Here is a 23,363-nt window from a genome sequence, read left to right as displayed (position 1 = left end):
GACCGCTTTTCCTCAAGAACAGGAAGAGGTATCAGGTTGAAATTTATGTCAAGTACTATAGTCTACGGTGCCTTAGCAGTGAACAATATATTTCACACGGTCTGAGGCCCTCAGATTCACTCATCAAAACTTACGGGGTACTTTCCGGTGACCTAGAATCGTGCAGTTTGGCCAGAAGCAAGCTTTCACAGTACAAGTAATGTAAAAATCCTACAACTGGCAATTAGTAATTGTATCACACAGACACACTTTTTTGCTATTTGTTGCACGTCTGTCTGTCCATCTGTTAATATTCCCTTTGCTAAGGGACTGGTGCAGATAACAAGCTGAAATTTATGTCAAATACCAAGGTGTACGCTTCCTTGGCGGTGTGAAAAAATTAAGCTTCTACGTTAATGCAGTCAGAAGAAATGGAAATTTATGTCAAATACCAAGGTGTACGCTTCCTTGGCGGTGTGAAAAAATTAAGCTTCTACGTTAATGCAGTCAGAAGAAATGGACATCTGTTAAGAACCATTTTTATCAGGTACGGGTAGAGTTACGAAGTTAAAAACTTATGTAAAATAATGATGTCTTCGACGCCTAGGTGATGTAAGAAAATTTAAGCTTCCAAGTCATTTATATTAAAAAATACAGGCATTTGCGACACGTATTGTAATACACGCAAAAACTCGCCCCTTCAGAACCTATAAATGGTCTGTCTATAAACATTTTAAGTTGGTATGGAACACGCAGAGTTCGAGTGCTACTCACACTTGTCCGTTTTTTTCTCTTGTTTTTCTGTAAATTGTTTAAGCTGTTCCGTCGACGAATATAGAATACATGCACGAATTATTCAGACTTCCTAACAACATACCGTAAGCGTTAAAAAAAAAATTCTTGGCATGCTTGCTTGCCGTATCAAAGCCCATCTTTCGGCTGAAGCGTTCGTCTTCTTCCTCAAGAACTACCGTCGCACTGCAGGTTATCATGTCGATGTCTGATATACTAGTGGAGCCCGTTTCACACTAAATAAGTATGCTAAATTCACTGCAGTATCTCAGCCTCGAGAGCACTGTAGCAGTCAGTGGTCCCTGACGAAGATGATGAAGGTTATCGTCGAAAGCTAGAGTCATTCTTCATAATATGACTCGGTAAGGATACCGAGAATTTCTTATACAAGGATGTCGCGAAAAATTCGTTCCCAAAGTGCTTGTAGGTGCAAGTCTGTTCTTTAGCTAGTCCTCATCACGGAAACAGCGTATTACGCTGCTTTACCGAACGAGATTTGTAAGGAGCAGCAGTGACTCTCTCCTGTTTGTTCTGTGTCAGTATAGATGGCTATAAGCATTGTTCTGACAATCAATAGCAGTATGAAACTTTTAATAACAGTACTGCAGAATACTACGGAATCAGTTCAAATATTAAGTTCAGTAGCTCTTATCGCAGACTATCATACATTTCTTTGAAAGGATAGTTTTTTTCGATTCACGAATAATAATTCCTTTTTTACTAACACAATTACAATTAAGTTATCTGTCTTTATTAAGAACGGTTACCGCGGCAAGCAATACACAATGTATTCAGTGCCATGCCACTATGTACATGCTCAGTATACAATACTCCACTATGTTCGCAAGGCAAATAGGAACTGTTGGACCCGAATAGTAGCTAACAACAACGCTAGCTACATCAGTGCGCTCTCCACCAATTTTATTGAGATCATGATATAGCGGACTGTGCAGTTTATGTCTTGTTTTAATTCAACAACACAGTCTCATGTAACCGCTTTAGCTGAATTATTTGGTTTCTTTCTATAACTTCATACAGAAGCAACCCTGCAGTCGTTTGCAGTATACCAATCTGCATCATTGTTACGCAGTTTGCCCGCTTCTCGTGGTCGTGCGGTAGCGTTTTCGCTTCCCACGCCCGGGTTCCCGGGTTCCATTCCCGGCGGGGTCAGGGATTTTCTCTGCCTCGTGATGGCTGGGTGTTGTGTGCTGTCCTTAGGTTTATTAGGTTTAAGTAGTTCTAAGTTCTAGGGGACTGATGACCATAGATGTTAAGTCCCATAGTGCTCAGAGCCATTTGAACCATTTTCTTTGTTACGGAGTTTAGGCGCATAGGATATCACAGAAACCATCTGGAAAGATGTTGTAAGGAAACAATCTGCTTTCTTTTATTCACATAAATATGGTTCAAATGGCTCTGAGCACTATGGGACTTAACATCTGAGGTCATCAGTCCCCTAGAACTTAGAACTACTTAAATCTAACTAACCTAAGGACATCACACATATCCATGCCCGAGGCAGGATTCGAACCTGCGACCTTAGTAGTCGCGCAGTTTCAGACTGAAGCGCCTAGAACCGCTCGGCCACACCGGCAGGCTCACATAAATATTTCACTTGCGGTGGGTAAGACAATGGACTTGGATACAAGAGAATTGGGTTTCAAATCTTCAATCTTTGTATGAGGTCACTGTGATTATATTTGGGAGTGGTTCAAAATAGCTCTGAGCGCTATGGGACTCAACTACTGAGGTCATCAGTCCCCTAGAACTTAGAACTACTTAAACCTAACTAACCTAAGGACATCACACACATCCATGCCCGAGGCAGGATTCGAACCTGCGACCGTAGCGGCCGCGCCGTTCCACACTGTAGCGCCTAGAAACGCTCGGCCACTTCGGCCGGCTTTGGGAGTGTCCGCCTTGAAATACTAGTTTAGTGTTTCTGATTTCATTTCCTCGCAGATTTTCAAAACCTCTTTAGTCAAAAAATACCTAATCAAAATGTGAACAGTGTCCTCTCCAACCGGAGTTCGTACAATGTTTCTAATGAATTGGATAGGATGATAAATTTCCTGTATTTCATGTAGTCTTCAACGGGTATGAATAAGAACTGCAGATCCCTTTCACTGCTTAAATAACTGATACCTACAAACTTAAGATGTAGTAGCCACACTCTGAGAAACTGGTATTTAATTTACCACTTATTGGAGACACTGTTGGAGTTACTATACTTCTTATTGACTAGCATGAAATTCATGAGTGATATTCTACATCTGCATATACATCTACATCTACATGGATACTCTGCAAATCACATTTAAGTGTCTGTCTGAGGGTTCATCGAACCACCTTCACAATTTTCCATTATTCCAATCTCGCATGGCGCGCGGAAAGGAAGAACCCCTTTATCTTCCCGTATGAGCTCTGATGAGCTCTGATTTCCCTTATTTTATCGTGGTGATCGTTTCTCCCTATGTAGGTGGTGTCAACAAAATATTTTCGCATTCAGGGAAGAAAGTTAGTGATTGGAATTTCGTGAGAAGATTCCACAGCAACGAAGAACGACTTTGTTTTAATGATGTGCACTTCTAATCCTGTATCATTTTAATGACTCTCACCCCTATTTCACGATAAAACAAAACGTGTTGTCCTTCTTTGAACTTTCTCGATGTACTCGGTCAATCCCATCTGGTACGGATCCCACACCGCACAGCAGTATTCTAATTATTCAAAATATGATTTTTGGGAAAAGTTACTTGGAAGATGAAACATCCAAATGGTGTGAGAATGCATATATACTAAAAAATTTGCTACCAAAATAAAGCATTTGTAGTCATCACTATAAGAAAATCCAGAAGAAGGCAACCAGCCATTGCCTATGAACTGAAAGGTCGAGGCCAGGAATATTTGCATTAGATGCGAAGACTAAAGACTGGGCGTGACTTACGGTGATACAGGAAAGGACGGAAGAACAAAAGGACAACAAAACGGAATTCTGAATAGGCAGGAAAAAGAGGAGAAGGACTGAAAATAGGGCGACAGTGGACAGGTTGAAGTGCGAAAAAGGCAGAAAACGTTTATGAAATAGATCGCGTGAGAACGATGTACATAGCAGTACGCTTGCGTAGCTGTGTGCTAACGTGTTTGCCTACCATGCAGCGGGCCCTGGTTCGATTCCCGGTGGCGTTGGGAATTTACTCCGTTCGTGGAATGTGTGTTGTGTGGTCTTCATCATCATCGACACACAATTCGCCCAGTGAGGGGTTACGTGAAATAAGATTTGCAACTCGGCGGCCGAACATCCCCGGAGTAGGCTCTCCAGCTGTCTTTGCCACACGCTTTAATGTTCCCTCACTGCTCATATGTGTCTTCGACAGAGTGAGAGTATTTCGCTCATAATGCGCTTTGGCTTTGGATATTCAGATTCGTCAAGCAGTGGTTAACGGCAAGTAGATCGATAAAACTGTAATTAATGAGAATTCGCAGAAGAGTTTGCGTAAGTCCAGTGTATCTGCAGTGTTCTGGGTTGATGGCATAACAACGAGAATGTATTTAATGTCAGTTTGTCAAGAATCCACCGGCTCTTCTACACTGGAATGTGTAAACCCAACTCCTAGGAATAAAAATTAAACTAGTATGTGCATAGTATATGAAACAGTTACAGTCTGTTTGAATGTGACATCTGGTTAATATCCGGCACAGGTACAAAGTAAATAATTAATTCGTTTATTTACCCTTATAAAATAGGAGGTTTAAGCTTCGACCTTTCTCTTCCGCCGGGCGTTGAATTGTGCGAGTTAGATTTCTACAAAAATATTATGCAGACACCAGCTCCACACACACACCCAGATCTCATGCTAGGTTTCGTAGTGCTTGAATTAAGGTGCTGATGATTGCCAGGGCGTTCACAAGTTTCTTTCGCAAGAGGTTATTAGGCAACATTAGCCGTCCGGCTCCGTGGGTTCTCCGAACGTGATGTTTCCATCTCTTTTGCATGTGCCGCAGGTACCATGAGACTTCTGACCGAGTAATTTTGCACCGTGGTTTTTCCGACTATAACTTCCCCCACTGCTGATAAAACGCCAGTCATACAACAGCAGCGGACGTGTCATCACCGCCAGTTAGGCAGTGTCCTTGCCAACAGCCTTTATTTCCGTATATTCTGATACACCTGAGAGACTTCTGTACGCAGTGCGTAATGGAAATAATTACAACAAGGAAAGGAAAGCTGTGTCTTATAGATGACGGTCATCGCTGCAGGCTGCAGCGATAATATGACGAATATACAAACTGGTTGTGATTGATCCGAACGGAGTAAGTACCGAGGTCACTTGAGTTGCAATAGGCAGAATCATAGCAGAACAGCAACATACTTGGCCACCTGACGAAGCAATTGTGCAGATTAACAAACGAATTCAGTACCTGCAGGAAAAAGAGTCGAAGAAGAAAAGAAAGTTCTAAGATGAAATTCAGAACATGACTGGTAAAGGTTTAGATTTCGTTGCAAAATAGTGACAACTCCAAGACTGTATGTAAAACAAGAACGGATGTGTTGAGACAATCCAGATCCCAGTTCGGGCATGCAACTGTTGGAAGTAGTTTTGAAATTAACTAAAGTCATAGTTTCTCTGCAAACTGACGGAGAGTGTATTCCTGAGAAAAAAATTCTTGTGTTCGGTTGTGAAGAAGCGGAGAAAAACCCGTGTGAAAATGGAACTGTTGTTATGGACGGAACAACTGACAGTTGTTAGAAACATTTCAAACAACTATACAACATACACATTGCCATCAGAAGTGCAAAAAAAGTAGTGAAGGTATTTCCTGTTTTATTTGGCCTTCCACCAGGCAAAACTCAAAATACAAATGAAATACTTTTCTATGGACTGAAAAATGAGATTCCTGAATGGCCACCAAAACCTGCAGTGCTAGACCTAGAAATGGCTTCATTTAAAGCTATGAAAAGAGTATCCACCGAAACTTCTCTTTCGGTTGCAGTTTTCACTTCAACCAATATCAGTGGAAGAAAATATAAGAAGTGGGATTAACGAAGGAATACAGACATAGAGAAAAAGTCTGATTATCCAATTGCATTGGCACATCCTCCACTAAACAGTGTTGATGAAGCCTGGATGGCCAGCCGCTGTGACCGAACGGTTCTAGGCGCTTCAGTCCGGAACGGCGCTGCTGCTACGGTCGCAGGTACGGATCCTGCCTCGGGCATGGATGTGTGTGATGTCCTTAGGTTAGTTAGGCTTAAGTAGTTCTAAGTCTAGGGGACTGATGACCTCATATGTTAAGTCCCATAGTGCTTGGAGCCATTTGAACCATTTGGAGCGTGGATGGTACTAACGGAGGAAATGCCCAGTGGAGAAATGGTCATTAAATTCGTAAACAGTATTGTCAGCGAATAGATGGAAAATTCTAGTATACCAGTTGTAATGTGAAATGTTTATATCCAGAGGCACAGAGCCACAACAGCCATCGAAGTCTGACAGCGGAAAGTGAACTCCTCTAAAAGCGAGACATACAACCGTATACTCTCTGATAGATAAGCTGAAGGAGCGAGCAATGAACGGTATATTTGAATTTAAAAAATGTTCCATTGGCCTGCCTCTTCATAAAAGAAGATATAGATGTTTTGAAAAAGAGTTTATAAGACATTATAATGACATACAAAACTATGGGTATTTAAGAATATGTTTAAATCTATGACTGTCTTACAAAAAATTGAACGAGAAACTGAAATTCATAAGGTATGACAAGAAATTAATCATCAGATGCAGTAAGTATGTGGAAAGAAAAAAAAAGGTAACACTAAAAATCAATAAAGCTAAAAATGAAAATTAAAAATTTAAGAAAAAATTTAAACATGCCTGTATACTCTGTGCATAATTAGTCCTAACCCTAGAAAAATTTTCAAATGGCTCGAAGCACTATGGGACTTAACATGTGAGGTCATCAGTCCCCTAGACTTACAACTACGCAAACCTAACTAACCTAAGGACATCACACACATCTATGCCCGAGGATTCGAACGTGCGACCGTAGCAGCAGCGCGGTTCTGAACTAAAGTGACTAGAACCGCTCGGCCACAGTGGCCGGCTGGAAAAAGTCAAGAGATTTTCTTACTACAAAACTGTGGGCAGAGCCTCCTCAAATTTTGTGGCTTTCTTTGACGGTCGAGAAACCCAAGGGTAAAACATCTGTGGTCGAAAATACTACGTTGAAGTCAAGGGTCGCAAAGACGATACTCGTAAATCCTACGACACACATCATTCATCCTATAGAAATCACTACCCCTTGAAGCAGCATTCATTTACCCGGGTTAAGGGAAGACGGGCCCACTATCTCCCTGCTGAACAACAGATCTTGTTCCCCAGGAACAGGAAAACCGGCGATGGCGTTCTCAATAGCGACCAGGTCTAACTGATGGGTGCGGCCAGTAAATGATAAGCAACCATGGTAGTCCTTACGCTTGGCCGGAAGTAACACAGATAAATGTAACTAGCATTGTGACATGTGAACGAAATAAAGAACATCATAAGTTTACGGCAACCATGCGCTCATCATTAGCTGCAGCTGCCGTGACGTTTTCTGTACGAGTCTCCCGTAATTTGAGGGAGCTCTACAAAGTGTACATATTTATTTTTGAGAATCAAAGGGAAGAGATTTTAATGCTTTTGCCGTGTGAGTAGAGTGTGCTGACAGATAGCTATGTTTCCAGTGTAATTTTAGTTTTCGTCCAGTATTACACCCAGGTTCTCCGTTGTGCAACAAATTATTTGAGTACCACTTAGGGCTAAAGGTATAAGGTACTCCCAATATTGAGGAGAAATTTGCCGGCTGATGTGGCCGAGCGGTTCTAGGCGCTTCAGTCTGGAACCACGCGACCGCTACGGTCGTAGGTTCGAATCCTGCCTCGGCTATGGATGTGTGTGATGTCCTTAGGTTAGTTAGGTTTAAGTAGTTCTAAGTTATAGGGGTCTGATGACCTCAGATGTTAAGTCCCTTAGTGCTCAGAGCCATTTTTTTTAGAAGAAATTTCGCGTGTAAACTAGAATGATCTGTGTGTTACAAAGTTTAACAGTATTACTTACTATATAGGTACATTTCTCAAAAGTTTGCACATTGGCTATGACGTATTTGACAGTTACCTCTACTCTCACCGATCCCCAATTATGTATAACTTATTAGCTTACGGTCGTCATTCCATAACTGAGTTCCACTGTCAGTCAGAACTATTGTCACACACGGAGAAGAAAACCGAAACTAATACTGATCACTAGTGCACATCTGCTACTCTATCTTCTGATTTTTTCCGGACTTCATTTACGAGTGCACTCGATGGAATGTAGCCTACAAACGACCAGTGTAAATATGTTATACTACTCAAAGAGACAATAATTTTATTAGAAGATGATCTTCAGATCAAGTGTATTGAATTCCTTGTTGGAACCTAAAATGTATAAAATAACTGGCTTCAATGAGGTTGGATCTTTGTCGTCTGTCACATTTTATAAACCAAGTAGCTGAGCACATGGCTCTGCCCCAGTATGTATTTATTCCAGTTCTATTAGTCCACTTCTTCCCACCCCCACTCTCTGCCCATCTCCTTCTCTCTCTGTCTCTCTCTCTCTCTCTCTCTCTCTCTCTCTCTGCCCATATCCTGATCATTGCTTGCCCTGTCAATCCCCTCGTCCCCCTCCCCCTGTCTATCTCTTCTTCCATTTCTCTGTCCATATCGTCTATCTCTCCGTCTCCTCCTCCACAGTTCTCTCTGTCCATCTCCTCCTCTCCCCTTTCTCTGTCCAGTTCCCCTCCCCCTCTCTCTGTCTCTCATGTTCCCACATACTTGTGTCCATTCCTCTTTCCCCCTCTCTGTCTCTCCATCTCTTCCTCCCCCCCCCCCCCCTCTCTCCAAGTTATCTCCACACCACAATAGGAGACTGCTGGTCCTTACACCACAGTAATTCCTTCCAGATGCTAAGTAATGTAAATGATAAGATTGGTTGAAACTGATACAGCGGTTAAGGAGGAGCTATTTACCTGCAGCTCTGGCACCATACCCCCATGTCACATACATTTCACTTATATTCAACATATTTCACACTTATTTGTGCACATATTTCACCAGTTTTTATAGCGAATTTAGCCCTGCAGTTCCTTTTTTACGCAGTTCAATGTTTAAGACGTTATATCTCGTGAAATTTGTGTCGTAAATTGATATAATTTCTATGTACATTAAGTGGTATATGTGGACATTTGCTTCGAAATGTGTTACAAATAGATATATTAGTACAGAAGTAATTAATTAAGAGGTTTTACCTGATGTGGCAGTTTTTCAGCGAAAATGTAGTAAGCGATAAACTTGTTTTCTTTTCATCATTTTTTTTGGGGGGGGGGGGGGGGAGTGAGGGTGAAAAAGTCTCATAATGGTTTAAAATTATGTGTAAAGTTAGTAACAAGTGGTTCAGTCCTCTCATTCTCATGAATGAATATAGTCTGGCTATTAGCGCGTCGTGAGGCACGCTTCTTTTTCACCCTCACCCTCAACCCTTTGATAGGTAGGTGGTTCTTACCCTTACAGTGGCTCTTTCCAGACGGTAAGTGATACAAGCACGTGTGCAAAGCTTGGTCGAAATACATCCAGTGATGTAGGAGGACATGTGGAGCATACATACATACATCCACTTTTATGACATATATAGTTAATCACTTTGTAGTGGTTTCAGGAGCAAGACCGCATTTGTCTAGAACCGCGTATCTCTCTCTATTTTCCTTCGAGGCACTCCACAGTATGTTGAAAAGTTTCGTGACTCCCCTACATGGGATTTTTTTCCTAGATACAAAAAAGCAACCACGTTAAGTACCTGAATGCAATAAATTTTTATTGTTATTATGCTTATAATCATATGTAATAATGGGCTATTTCTTGCAAGCTGAAACGATTAGACGATAAATTATTTACGTTCTTGATATCTCATCTGCGGAAGCTTATAAGACATTAAAAATCTCGCGACACACGTGACATGCATTCTCGACACATCATGTGTAGCTGTACGGCGGTTGAGAAACGCTGGTCTATAATGTTGTTTCTACTAAGCAGCCAGTCAGCTGATCGTAAGCTTCACATTGGACAGCGATGAATACGTTTGAAAGAATATAAATCGGTTGCTAGCGGTGCGGGATTAGCCGAGCGGTCTACGGCGCTGCAGTCATGGACAGTGCGGCTGATCCAGGAGGAGGTTCGAGTCCTCCCTCGGGCATGGGTGTGTGTGTTTGTCCTTAGGATAATTTAGGTTAAGTAGCGTATAAGCTTCGGGACTGATGACCTTAGCAGTTAAGTCCCATAAGATTTCACACACATTTGAATAGTTTTTGGTTGCTAGCCAGAGTGTACATCGGAAGATCCTTCCTTCGCAGTGATTTAATAATCCAGTTTTTGTAAGTAGAAACGTGTGAATCGACAGAGTAGCTAAGATTTCTTTCATTACGGATCGTTACTTACTGTAAGAGAGAAATATAGGGCTCACTACCGTCTTTCATGTGTCGTATCGTTATTTATTGTAAAACACAAAGATAGTTATTTAAATACCTCATTCAACTCCTAGAAAATAAAGATTTTCTAGTAGCTGCACAGGCATTTTCCAGTACCTTCAATAACTGGAAACAACTACGGACACGATGGCCACAGCGGCAAAGAAATATAGGCCTTAATGCTGTCTTTCTTAAATTTAAAATGAATAGAGAGAATACGGTGAATAAAATGTGGGAAAATAACGGCAGAACACGCTGTCTAGACGCGTCTGAACGAATTGTTTACTTCCAAAGTAGGTTCTCTGAGCACTATTACTGACGGTGTATCCCTTACTCCTTTGTTCTCCGACGTGTAGACAAAATATGGCATATATTGCATATTTAATCCTCACCATCGTACAGTCTTTAAAAGATTTTCCTAAACGTATTGTAAAGGCTGCAAAACGGCTTGGGATGGATCACAATTTTAATAAATTTTTATACTGCATTGCGTCATACACAAGCAAAAAAAAAACTCCGTGATGTATTAAATAACATTTTCACGATAAATTTACTGACCGTAGAACGACGCAATGACCGAAACGTACCACGTTTGTAAATAATAAAATATTCCGAATTGAGTTGAAATTAATGAAACCAGGGCAGCAGTTAACTAAATTTATTTCGCCCAGAGGAAACGTGTGGTAGAAAATGCGTGAAGTTCTGCAACACATATTAATAGTGCGTCAGGTGATGGGTTTCGGTGGTTAGACACGTAATTGACCGTCTGCATGACGCTAATTGTTGTCAGGGATCCGCCTGTAATTTACTCTGTTAGGCGTGCCGTTTCCCGTAGTTGAAACTATGACGCGGTTTCCCTGCCGTGTTGCTTAGCATATAGAGCAGAAAAACGTGGTTGAGGACCGTCTGCTATCAGACGTTAGTATGAAGTGCGTTATAGCCTGTGTTCGTAAGTATTACACTTGCTGTATGGGCCAAGTACATTTCTGTTCCAAAAGCAACTGAGTTATATGAATGTTTTAGGTATATATATGCTTACCCAACAACAATTAGCTGCAACGCGTACATTGTAAGCTACTACAGGGCACATTGTAGCAGAATACAGTGGACACTATTTGTGAATGAACGTTGTATATCGACAATGGGCTAAATTAAAAGGAAAGCGCTGCGGCTTATGTAATCACGAAAACTGTTGATGAACTACATACGAGAACAGCAGATATTAATATATATTCATTAAACCAGTACGTTTGCAAGAAGGCTAGTCAGGGATGTATGCAATATTCTAGGTTTTCGTCACTGACATCTGTTTGTTGGACTTACATGCTCGCGAATTATGTTTTTGGAGACCAACAATCTTCTGTGTAGAAATTAACTTGAAGTTTACAAATGGTGATCTTGAAAAACTCACTTCACTCTGTTCATGCATGAGATTCTGAACATAGTAAATGGTGGCACTCATGTTAATGGCGTGTTCATTGATCTCCATGGCGTTTACTATAGTTTTGCACTTTCACCTATATATAAGGTTGAGTAATACCGAACTGTCTATCACATGTTACGATGATCTGCATTATAGCCTGTGTGTAAATAAGTTTGCTATACGCCTGCTGTTTCGGCCGAGTATGTTTCTGTTTCAAAGCGAATCGAGCTATTTGAATGTTTTAGGTGTACATATGATATCTCAGCCCTGTAATAGCAGAACGGAACTTAGCATGGAAATCAGTTTTTAAAGCAAACTACGCTAAGGTAAGGTTATACATCCATTGTTGCTGTCGTTTGATAGGTAACTAAGGTAGTTTCGTGAAGCTGTTCACAGATGATGCTGTTCTATATACGGAAAGCTCATTCCCAGAAAATTGTAGCTAAATGCGAAGGACCAGCAGTGGTTCGTCGCTTGGTGCACAGATTTGTTCTTAACTCTTAACGTAAACAATATTACGTTATTGCACTGCAGGTGATATGTAACTTGAAGAAACCGAAACCATAAGATTTGTAAGCGAATGTGTTCGGTATCATTTGTAGTGGAACAATCACATGAAACTAGATTTAGTAAAAACAGATACCAGACTGAGATTCAGTCAGACGATGACTGCAGGAAGCCTAAGGAAATGTAACTCACTCACATCACTTCTGCTAAAGGTCCAGAAATGTCTCAGTTTAGCCAGTGAATCCGTAGAGGATGGTATTAGAGGCGTAAAGTATGACTGGCTATGCTTTTGCAACCTGCGGAGATTATCTTCAAAAGGGATGCCATTATGATGTATTTAATTAATAAACACGATAAAATGATAATATCGACACAATTAATAATGATTAACTGAAAATTAACAATTTCGTGAGAGCATTCTCTTACAGCAGAACTAGATCGGATGACAACCTACCGGCGGCTGGGGACCAAGGTACGCAGTCTGTATTTCGTACTTATTCTCGTCGTATTTCGTAGCCGTTAGTATATTTTCGTAGGCTTAAACATTATTCATTTGTTTATTAAGACGATCGATATCTGGCATTGTAATATTGTTGTAAGAGACTGCTTTACGTCCAGTACGTTTGTCCTAGTATCTGTATGGGAAAAAGCGACTTATATTAGCCCACATTTATCAAGCAAGCTTACTTGCTTCGCACCAGAATAACTGCCTTCCCTTAGTACCTCGCTGCTGGCAGAACTGGCGTTCCTATGTCTAGCCACAGCACCTCACATCACCGTCCACTAGCAACGCCATATGGCCCACCGGCTTCTTCAGCCAGCGCGGGATCTCAAATTTTACTGCCGACTCTGTACGTTCTGCAGTACAGATTGCTCACTGAATGCTACATGATATCTGCAGACGCGATACAAAACTGCTATGAAAAATAAGGAAATAAAGTGTAGCTTGAACAGAAGTGTTACCTCACAAGGTAAGTTACAAAACCTTCGTTCGACCGATTCTCGAGTACTGGCCATCAGCCTATGATTGGGTTCTACATCTGCATCTGCATAGGTATCCCACAAGCCACCGCACGTTTGGGCTTTAGGAGTAGATATTAACGATTGAAAGAAGAGCAGTACATTTTTTCACATGTTCATTTGGGAAGTACAAGAGAGCCACAAAGGCGACTATCGAAGTCCATTGGCAGACTCTAGAAGAGAGCCGTTGTACGCCACTGATGGGTTTCACTCGTCTCTTAAGTAGAGTCATGTAAATTACTAGTTCTTCCAGCATAGCTCTGGTGCAGTGGTCATGTCATTAATTCCAGCAAAGAGGATCTCGCGCAGAACCAAAGCAACAGTTGTTCTTTCAGCACACCATAAGAAAATAAAAAAGAAACGGGCTAAATGACACTAGTACCCCCCGCCGCACACCGTAATGTGGTTTCCGGAATACAGTTGTGGATGTAGACGTAGATGAAATGCCCCGTATACACTGAGCAAGCAGTTTTACGTTATTTTATTTCGGAACTAGCGTGACTACTTGCGTATCGTCGTTGCGTTTCACCGTTCCACTGAATCAATATTGAATAAATCCTTGCCGCAATCTCACAGCTGAAGTCAGCCAATACGGAAATCAGATTTTTTCAAAGAGCGTGTAAAAATGAATTAGAGATTGTTAGTTTGTGTAAGGACTGCTGATCAACATAGAGAGCATGGCATTCGAGTTCCAAATGTAGTGCTGTTAGTGCTTTTGTGTCTACAATCTGTACAGGGTAAACCCGAACTTCACTGAGAAAATTCCAGAGTTTGATCATGGTTCAAATGGTTCTGAGCACTATGGGCTTCGAACCTGCGACTGTGGCAGCAGCGCGATTCCGGACTGAAGCGCCTAGAACTGCTCGATCACAACGGCCGGCACTTCGTTCATGAATATTTTTTCATAATTTAAGAATTAGGTACCCTTAGTGGTTCGACACAGACCAATTGTATTTCGTTTGATTTATTTCTCCCATACATTTTGGTTTCTATGTTGCACTGAAAATACGTGCACAACGGTGCAAACGTCGACGCAATGTCCTGTGTGTGTTGTCCACTTTAATCTTCGTATTCAAGTAGTGTACCTCATACTGTCAGGTTTCTTTTTCCGGTAAGGTCTGGTGTACGTCAACAGTGATAGAAAGCAGAATAGAAATGTTTACTGATGGAAAGTAAGCCGATATGCACCACTGATATCGGGTTACAGGAATTCAACGAAAGAGCGGAACGACGACGCTACGTTGAGTTGTTCCGTCAATTACAGATCGCAGTTATTTGCCATCAGGGGGCTGTTGTATTACTTAGTGTTTTATGTTGTGGGTTTTGATGGTTGCATATCACACGTATTTTCACAGAAGCAAAGGCTACTTAGTTGACAAACAGAATAAACTCAATCGCATAATATGACAAGCTGTAGTGACCTGATGTTGCTATGGCCTTTAAATCATACGACGAGCTAGATCGTAAGTGGGGGCTTCACTTATACGAGTGCATTTAGTTACGTTTCTGGCTAATATGTGGGGCTTAAATGTACTCTGAAAAGATGCATAGGCTATTTATGTTATGTAGTAGCAGATATTAGTTAACATCTTACATGACGAAGAGAGTAGTTTGTGGTGACGAGGAGGTTTCGCAGCAACTGCTCAAAACTGCTAAATTACCTGAATATTCTATTCGCAGGCGGCCAACACAGAGTACTATCTCTATGAGACTTCAGGAAAAACCATGAGCTCATTTCCCAATGCACATACCCCCAACTGAGAAGAAATAGAACGTCACAAAAGAGTGTGTTATATGCTACTCAAGAGGAAAAGGAAGTGAATGTGCATACCAGACTGGTGTTTCTGTAGGCTTAGAAGCCTGTCATGATGTCTAACAAACGCAACAATCATACTAACTAATATGTAAAACAACTGTATTAGCTAATATACACTGAAGAGCGAAAGAAATTGGTACACCTGCCTAATATCATGTAGGGCCCCGGCGAGCACGCAGAAATGCCGCAACACGACGTGGCATGGACTTCACTAATGTCTGAAGTAGTGCTGGAGGACATTGTCACCATGAATCCTGTAGAGCTGTCCATAAATCCGTAAGAGTACGATGGAGTGGAGATCTCTTCTGAACAGCACACTGCAAGACATCCCAGATATGCTCAACAACGTTCATGTCTGCGGAGTTTGGTGACCAGCGGAAGTGTTTAAACTCAGACGTCTTCCTGGTACCACGCTGTAGCAATGCTGGATGCGTGGGGTGTCGGATTTTTTTTTTGTCCTGTTGGAATTGCCCAAGTCCGTCGGAATGCAAAATGTACATGAATGGATGCAGGTGATCAGACAGGATGCTTATGTACGTGTCACTTGTCAGAGTTGTATCTAGACGTATCATGGGTCCCATATCACTCCAACTGCATACGCTCCATACCATTACAGAGCCTCCACCACCTCCACAGGTTCCTCGCTGACGTGCAGGGTCCATGGATTCATAAGGTTGTCTCCATATGCATACATGTCCGTCCGCTCAATACAATTTGAAACGAGACTCGTCCCACCAGGCAATATATTTCCAGTCATCAACAGTCCATTGGCGGTGTTGACTGGCCTAGACGAGGTGTAAAGCATTGTGTCGTGCAGTCATCAGGGTCATACGAGTGGACCTTCGACTCCGAAAGCCCATATCGATTATGTTTGGTTGAATGGTTCTCACGATGACACTTGATGGCCCAGCACTGAAATCAGTAGCAATTTGCGAAAGGGCTACACTTCTATCACGCTGAACGATTCTCTTCAGTCGTCGTTGGTCCCGTTCTTGCAGGATATTTTTCCTTCCGCAGTGACGTCCTAGGATTTTATGTTTTACCGGATTCCTGATATTGACGGTACACTCTTGAAATGGTCATACGGGAAAAATCCTCACTTCATCGCTAACTTAGAGATGCTGAGTCCCATCACTCGTGCACCGACTATAACACCACTTTAAACTCTCTTAAATCATGATAACCTTCCATTGTAGCAACAGTAACCGATGTGACAACTGCGCCAGACACTTGTTGTCTTATACAGTCGCTGACGACCGCAGCGCCGTATTGTGCCAGTTTTCATATCTCTGTATTTGAATACGCATGCTTATTCCTTCGGACATGTCCAAAAGAACAGACACCACGCATTCATAGCATTCATACAAATACCTGTCGATTACAGATACAAACTCCTTAAAATGAATCTAACACATAGAAAATTTTGTGCAGAAGGTGAAGCAAAGACAGCGTTTTATTGACAAGACGATGCTAAAAGTTGCCTTGTTTGTTCTCTTGTTGAGTTTGGCTATGCGATATGGTGCCTGTACCGGATATAACTGACGGAGGACACCGAATAATTCTATGAGGACAGCTAGGTTGGTTGGCTTGTGGGATTGAAGGGACCAGACTACAAGGGCCATCGGTCCCTTTTTCTACGATCATGAAACACCCACAAAGAATAAAAACAAACAACGGAGATGACAAGGGACAACACAGAACAATAAAGACATAGACAAAAAACAGAAAAGAGAAATTAAAAGCACACAGAAGGTTACAGTGGTTGGCCGACCACGGAAACAAGAAAAAAGGAAAAGCCAACCACCAAGAGACACACTAAAGACCCCAATCTAAAACCGTAGGCCAAAGGCCAAGCTTCACAAAAAAGAGACAAGTTCTCAGATCGAGCGAGAAAATCCACCTGCACGAATAAAACTCAAAACTAAGCCTGCCATGACAGAGTCATCTGTTAAAAGCGCAGGGAGTGTATAAGGCAGAGCAAACGTCTGCCTGAGCGCAGTTAAAAGCGGATAGTCCAAAAAAATGTGGACCACCGTCAATCCTGACCCGCAGCGACATAGAGGTGGGTCCTCGTGGCGCAATAAATAACTGTGCATCATCCAGGTGTGGCCAACGCGCTGCCGGCAGAGTACAACAGATTCCTTGCGGGAGGCCCGCAAGGAGGAGCGCCACACACCGGTAGTCTCCTTGTCGACGCGAAGTTTGTAGGGTGAAGGCAGGGTGCACCATTCATCACCATAGGCACCAAGTACCTTCAGCCACAAAACTCACCTAAGATCAGGCACTGACAGCCTGTTTGACCAGCGTGTCAACCCGTTCCTTACCCAGGATGCCGACATGACTCAGGGTCCACACAAAGACCACAGAGCTGCCACATTGGGCAAGAGTATGGAGGGACTCCTGGATATTCAAAATGGCTCTGAGCACTATGGGACTCAACTGCTGAGGTCATTAGTCCCCTAGAACTTAGAACTAGTTAAACCTAACTAACCTAAGGACATCACAAACATCCATGCCCGAGGCAGGATTCGAACCTGCGACCGTAGCGGTCTTGCGGTTCCAGACTGCAGCGCCTTTAACCGCACGGCCACTTCGGCCGGCGTGACTCCTGGATAGCCACCATCAGTTGAGAGCGAGGAAAACACAGGTCGATAGCTCATAAACCGCTCAGGGAGTCGCTACAGATAAAGAAGGACTCACCTGAGCAGGAGCGGATATACTCTAGGACGCGAGAAATGGCTACCAGCTTGGCAGTGAAAACACTGGAGCCAGCCGTCAATGAGCGTTGTTCAGAATGATCCTATAGAGTAATAGCATAACCGACTCGACCAGCAACCATCGAACCGTCGGTATAGACCACGTCAGAGCCTTGAAACGCGGCAAGGATTGAAAGAAAGCGGCGGTGGAAGGCCTCAGGAGGGACTGAGTCCTTTGGGCCCTGTGGCAAATCGAGCCGAAGGCACGGGCGGGGCACACACCACGGGGGTATACGTAGAGGTGCCCGGAAAAGACGTGGAAGAGGGAGAAACCTAAGCCCAGAGAGAAGAGCCCGGACGCAAACCGATATCATACACCCTGACCAGGGCCGACGTCCTAGAAGATGGACGTATGAGTTGGGGAACAGGAGACGGTAATTGGGATGCCCAGGCAAGCTACAAACATGTGCAGCATAAGCGGCCAGTAGATGTAGGTGCTGGATCCGCAATAGAGGTGCACCAGCCTCCACAACTACGCTGCTGACAGTGCTTGTATTGAAAGCTCCAGTTGTGAGTCAGAAGAGTCCGCAGTGAAGGATGGGGTCAAGCAACCGCAACATGGAAGGCGACGCCGAACCGTGAGCGAGGCTCCCATGATTTAAACAGGACTGAATCAACATCTGATATAGTCGTAGAAGGGCAGACCGATCGGCACCCTAACTGGTGTGACTCAAGCAACTAAGAGCATTAAGATGCTGCCAGCACGTTTGTTATAACTGCCGAATATGATGGAGCCTAGTCAACTGTGTGTCCAAAAAGCAATCCCAAAAACTGATGCGTCTCCTCCACAACAAGAGGCTGGCCGTCAAGATAAAGCCGTGGCTCAGGGTGAACAGTGTGATGTCGGCAGAAATGCATAACACAGGTCTTGGCGGCCGAAAAATGGAAGCCATGTGCTACAGCCCAAGACAGCACCTTGCGGATAGCAACCTGCAGCTGCCGTTCGGCAACTGCAATGCCAGTGGAGCTATTGTAGAGGCAGAAGTCATCAGCATACAAGCAAGCTGATACTGGCGTTCCCACCACTGCAGCCAACCCATTAACAGCAACTAAAAAGAGGCAGACACTCAAGATAGATCCTTGCAGGACCCCATTCTCCTGTACTCGGGAGGAACTATGGGAGGGCCCGACTTGCACGCAGGAGGAACGAAGCGACAGAAAATTTTTAATAAAAATCGGGAGCTGGCCCCTAAGACCCCACCCATGAAGCGTGGTGAAGATGTGATGTCGCCATGTCGTATCATATGTCTTCTGCATGTGAAAAGAGATTGCAATCAGATGCTGACGGTGGACAATGGCCATACTGATGGGAGACTCCATGCAGACCAGATTATCGGTGGCAGAGCGGCCTTTACGGAACCCACCCTGAGTCGGAGCCAGAAGGCCCCCAGACTGAAGTAGCCAACTCAACCTCTGGCTCACCATGCATTCGAGCTACTTGCAAAGAACGTTGGTGAGGCTAATGGGGTGGTACCTCTCCAACTCCAGTAGGTTCTTGCCAGGTTTCAAAGTGGGGATTACAATGCTTTCTCGTCATTGTGATGGGAACTCATCCTCAACCCGGATACGGTTGAAAAGGTCTAGGAGGCGTCGCTGGCAGGTCACTGAGAGGTGTTTGAGCATCTGATAGTGGATGCGATCCGACGCGGGAGCCATATCAGGGAAAGCAGCTAGGGCACTTGGGAATTCCCACACACTGAACGGAGCATTGTACGATTCAGGATGGAACGTGTGGAATGAAAGGCTCTGACGTTCCAACCGCTCTTTCATGGAGCAGAAGGCCAAAGGGTAGTTCTAAGAAGCGGAACTCTGAGCATAATGCTCTGCTAAACTGTTTGCAATTGTGTCGTAGTCAGTACAGACTGTTTCATTCAGGGAAAGCCTAGATACGCTGACAGGGATCCGATAGCCGTAGATTCGCCTAATATTGGCCCAAACCTGCGATGGAGAGGTATGGAGGCCAATGGTGGAGACCTTTCCCAGCACTTCAACTTGCGTTGGGGAGTGAGGCAGCAGGCCTGGGCACGGAGCCATTTAAAGGCAATAAGGTGTTCCAACAAATCCTGCCTCGGGCATCGATGTGTGTGATGTCCTTAGGTTAGTTAGGCTTAAGTAGTTCTAAGTTATAGGGAACTGATGACCTCAGCAGTTAAGTCCCACAGTGCTCAGAGCCATTTTTTCCAATGATGGGTGCTGCTTATGACGCTGGAGGGCCTGCCTGCGATCTCTAATCGCCTCAGCGATCTCGGGTGACCTCCAAGGCACAGTCTAGGGGACCCAGAAGAACAGGGAATTGCAGATTCCGCAACAGAAACGATGCCGGTGGTGACTGTGTGAACCACCCCATTAACATGAACAAGTCCCAGTTTGCCTTATTCATAGTCCATCTGTAGGGGTGCCCAGAAGAGGGACGTGTGGCAGTGACAGAAAGATTGGAGAGTGGTCACTACCTGACAAGTCGTCATGCACACGCCATTGGACAGATGGTAGAAGTCTAGGGCTGCAGATCGAAAGGTCGATGGCTGAGTACGTACCATGCGCCACACTGAAATGCGTGGAAGACCATTATTTAAGGGGGAAAGGTTGAGCTCTGCCAACACTTGTTCAGCGACAGTTCCTCAGCCTGTTGCCTCTGATCCACCCCACAGAGGGTTACAGGCGTTAAAGTCGCCAAGTAACAGAAAATGTGGCGGCAGTTGGGCTGTCAGCACAGCCAATACATGCCGTTGGACATCACCATCCAGTGGAAGATAGAGACTGCAGCCAGTAACAGCCTGAGGCGTCCACACCTGAACAGCGACAGCCTCTAAATGTGTTTGAAGAGGGACACACTCGCTGTGAAGAGAGTTAAGGACGTAGAAGCAGACACCACAAGATACCCACTCGTAAGCTGCCTGGTTCTTATAATAACCCCGATAGCCACGGAGGATGGGGCCTCACATCGCCGGAAACCAAGTTTACTGGAGAGCATTGCAGAAGAGAGGGTGAAAGCTGATAAGTTGACAGAGCTCAGCAAGGTGGTGGAAAAAACCGCTCAATTCCTCTGGCGAATGACATTGTCTGTGGCCGAAAATGGCGTGAGGGACCGAGGAGGCAGATTACTCCACTGGGTCACCTGCTGAAACCGATTGAGTACGTGTGTGTTCGACATCCATTGTGTCTGAGGGCCTGGCTAGATCTAGTTCCTCAGCGGACACCAGAATTTCCACCTCATCCTCAGACGCAGAGCTTGTAGGGAGCGGTGGGATGGGTTCCACCGCAGTGTCTGGATTCTTGGGTGCCTTCTGCTTTTTTTCTTCTCGCTGTTACTTCGGTGGTTTTGTCTGGGAGGACTTCACTGGGTCAGTCCCAGCTACCTGTGGTTGCTTCAACCACTGGCGGGTGTCTGCTTTCCCACTGGTCAGGACCTGGGAAGGGAGGGACCAAAGGGACCCTTTCCTGGCAAGAGCAGAAAGGAAGACTTACGGTTCTCTGGCTGGGAAGTGGGGACTAATGTGGGGTTGTTCGGTGTTGCTCCTGAAGTAGGTGGTGCAGTACCAACAGGGAGGGAAGTACCCCCCCCCCCACCTCCCGCCATCAAGGGGGCAGGTGTAGACTTATGGCTCTGAGTGCTGCCTGGAATTGTTGCAACGGATGGGGTGACAGCTTTTCTCATAGCAGCGGCGTATGAGGAGGTCATAGCCACAGGATGTAGCTGCTCATATTTTCTCTTAGCCTCAGAGTAGGTCAGTTGGTCCAGGGTTTTATATTCCATGATTTTCCTCTCCTTCTGTAAAATTCTGCACTCTGGCGACCAGGGTGAATGATGCTCTCGGCAGTTGACACAGATGGGAGGCGGGGCACATGGAGTATTGGGATGTGAGGCTGGATGTACAGCATGGCGACATAAGGCCGAACTTCCAGCACTTGAAGCACCACATCGGGGGAGAGGTGACATCACAGTGGTAGACCGTAACCTTGACCTTTTCGGGTAATGTGTCACCCTCGAAGGCCAAGATGAAGGCAACGGTGGCAACCTGATTATCCCTCGGACCCTGGTGGTCAGGCGAGACGAAGTGAACACCTAGTTGTTCTATGTTGGCACACAGTTCGTCATCAGACTGCAAAAGAAGATCCCTGTGGAATATAAGATCCTGAACCATATTCAAGCTCTTATGAGGCGTAACGGAGCACAAAAATCCCCAACTTGTCACAGACAAGGAGCGCCTGTGACTGGGCAGAGGATGCTGTTTTGATCAAGACTCTCCCAGAGCGCATCTTGGACATGCCCTCCACCACCCCAAATTTGTCCTCTAAATGTTCCACAAAAAACTGAGACTTTGTTGACATGACGCTTTCGCCATCAACTCGTGTATGGACGAGGTACCGGGGCGAATAAGTTTCGCTGCCATCGTTAGCCTTTCGCTACTCCCATGGTGTGGGCAAAGAGGGGAACGATTTGGGGTCATACTGCTGTATATTTAAATGAGCCCTCGAACGCTTACAGACTGCAGACCAGCAAGAGAAGGTGTGCCACGCTTCATTGCGTGTCATCTGCCCCGATGCCACCCAATCCGACCAAGAGCCCTCCCCACGGGCGCCACCCAGCTGCAGCAAGGGCCACCTGGCAGGATGGCCATTGCCCGGAGTCCCGATACCCCAGGTAACTAGGCATCTACTCCTTGGCATACGTGGGGACTTAACGACGCAGGCATCAGCAGAGCGATCCCTGTGTTGTCAGCGGCTACAACCAATAGGTGCATGGCGGCCCCACCACAATGGACTGGCTACTGTGCTGGATATCAGGTGCAAAGAAGTCCATGGTCGTCGTCGTCGCAGTAAGCTACGCTGCATAGTGCATGGCGGAAACCGCACCCAGGAATGTATCCTCGCCCAAGAGATGGAGAATGAGCGGGACAGTAGTGCGACGACGAGAAAGGGGGCTATAGATCTCAATGCACTATGCACACAATGCACCATGTAAGGCCCCCTTCCCCAATTGGCTCGCTATTCGAAAAAATTTTGAAGAATGGAGGTCAGACCCTACAGGGGAACATCACATAAAAGCCAAAACGTGTGAGACTCCTTTTAGTCGTTTCTTACGACAGGCAGGAATACCGCGGAACTGTTCTTATCACGAACCTGCAGGGGGGTAGGGGCAGCTAGTTTTGTACTGTAGAGACATAGGGGGAGTGAGTGCTACGAATATGATCAGATAGTTCGGGTGGAAATAATTGAAACAAAAGTGTTTCTCGTTGCGACCTGAACTCTTCACCAAATTTCAATCACCAACGTTTCTCTTAGAATGCAGAAGTAGTTTGTCTTCTTCCACCTACATAGGGAGGAATGAACATCGTAATAAAATAAGAGAAATCATAGCTTACTCGGTGATATGTAGGTTTTCATGTTTCCCAAGAGTTATTCGGGAGGATAAAGGCCGACTAATAGTCTGATAGTGGTTATCGAAATATTTGAACCATCCTGTGTAAATGGTTCTGGAGTAAATTATGATGACCCGTCCGGATCATCAGTCACTGAGTAAGGTGCAGAACGC

Source organism: Schistocerca cancellata, chromosome 4 (assembly GCF_023864275.1).
Source record: "Schistocerca cancellata isolate TAMUIC-IGC-003103 chromosome 4, iqSchCanc2.1, whole genome shotgun sequence".
In the NCBI taxonomy this organism is placed as follows: Eukaryota; Metazoa; Arthropoda; class Insecta; order Orthoptera; family Acrididae; genus Schistocerca; species Schistocerca cancellata.
Note: the sequence above shows the minus strand (reverse complement) of the source record.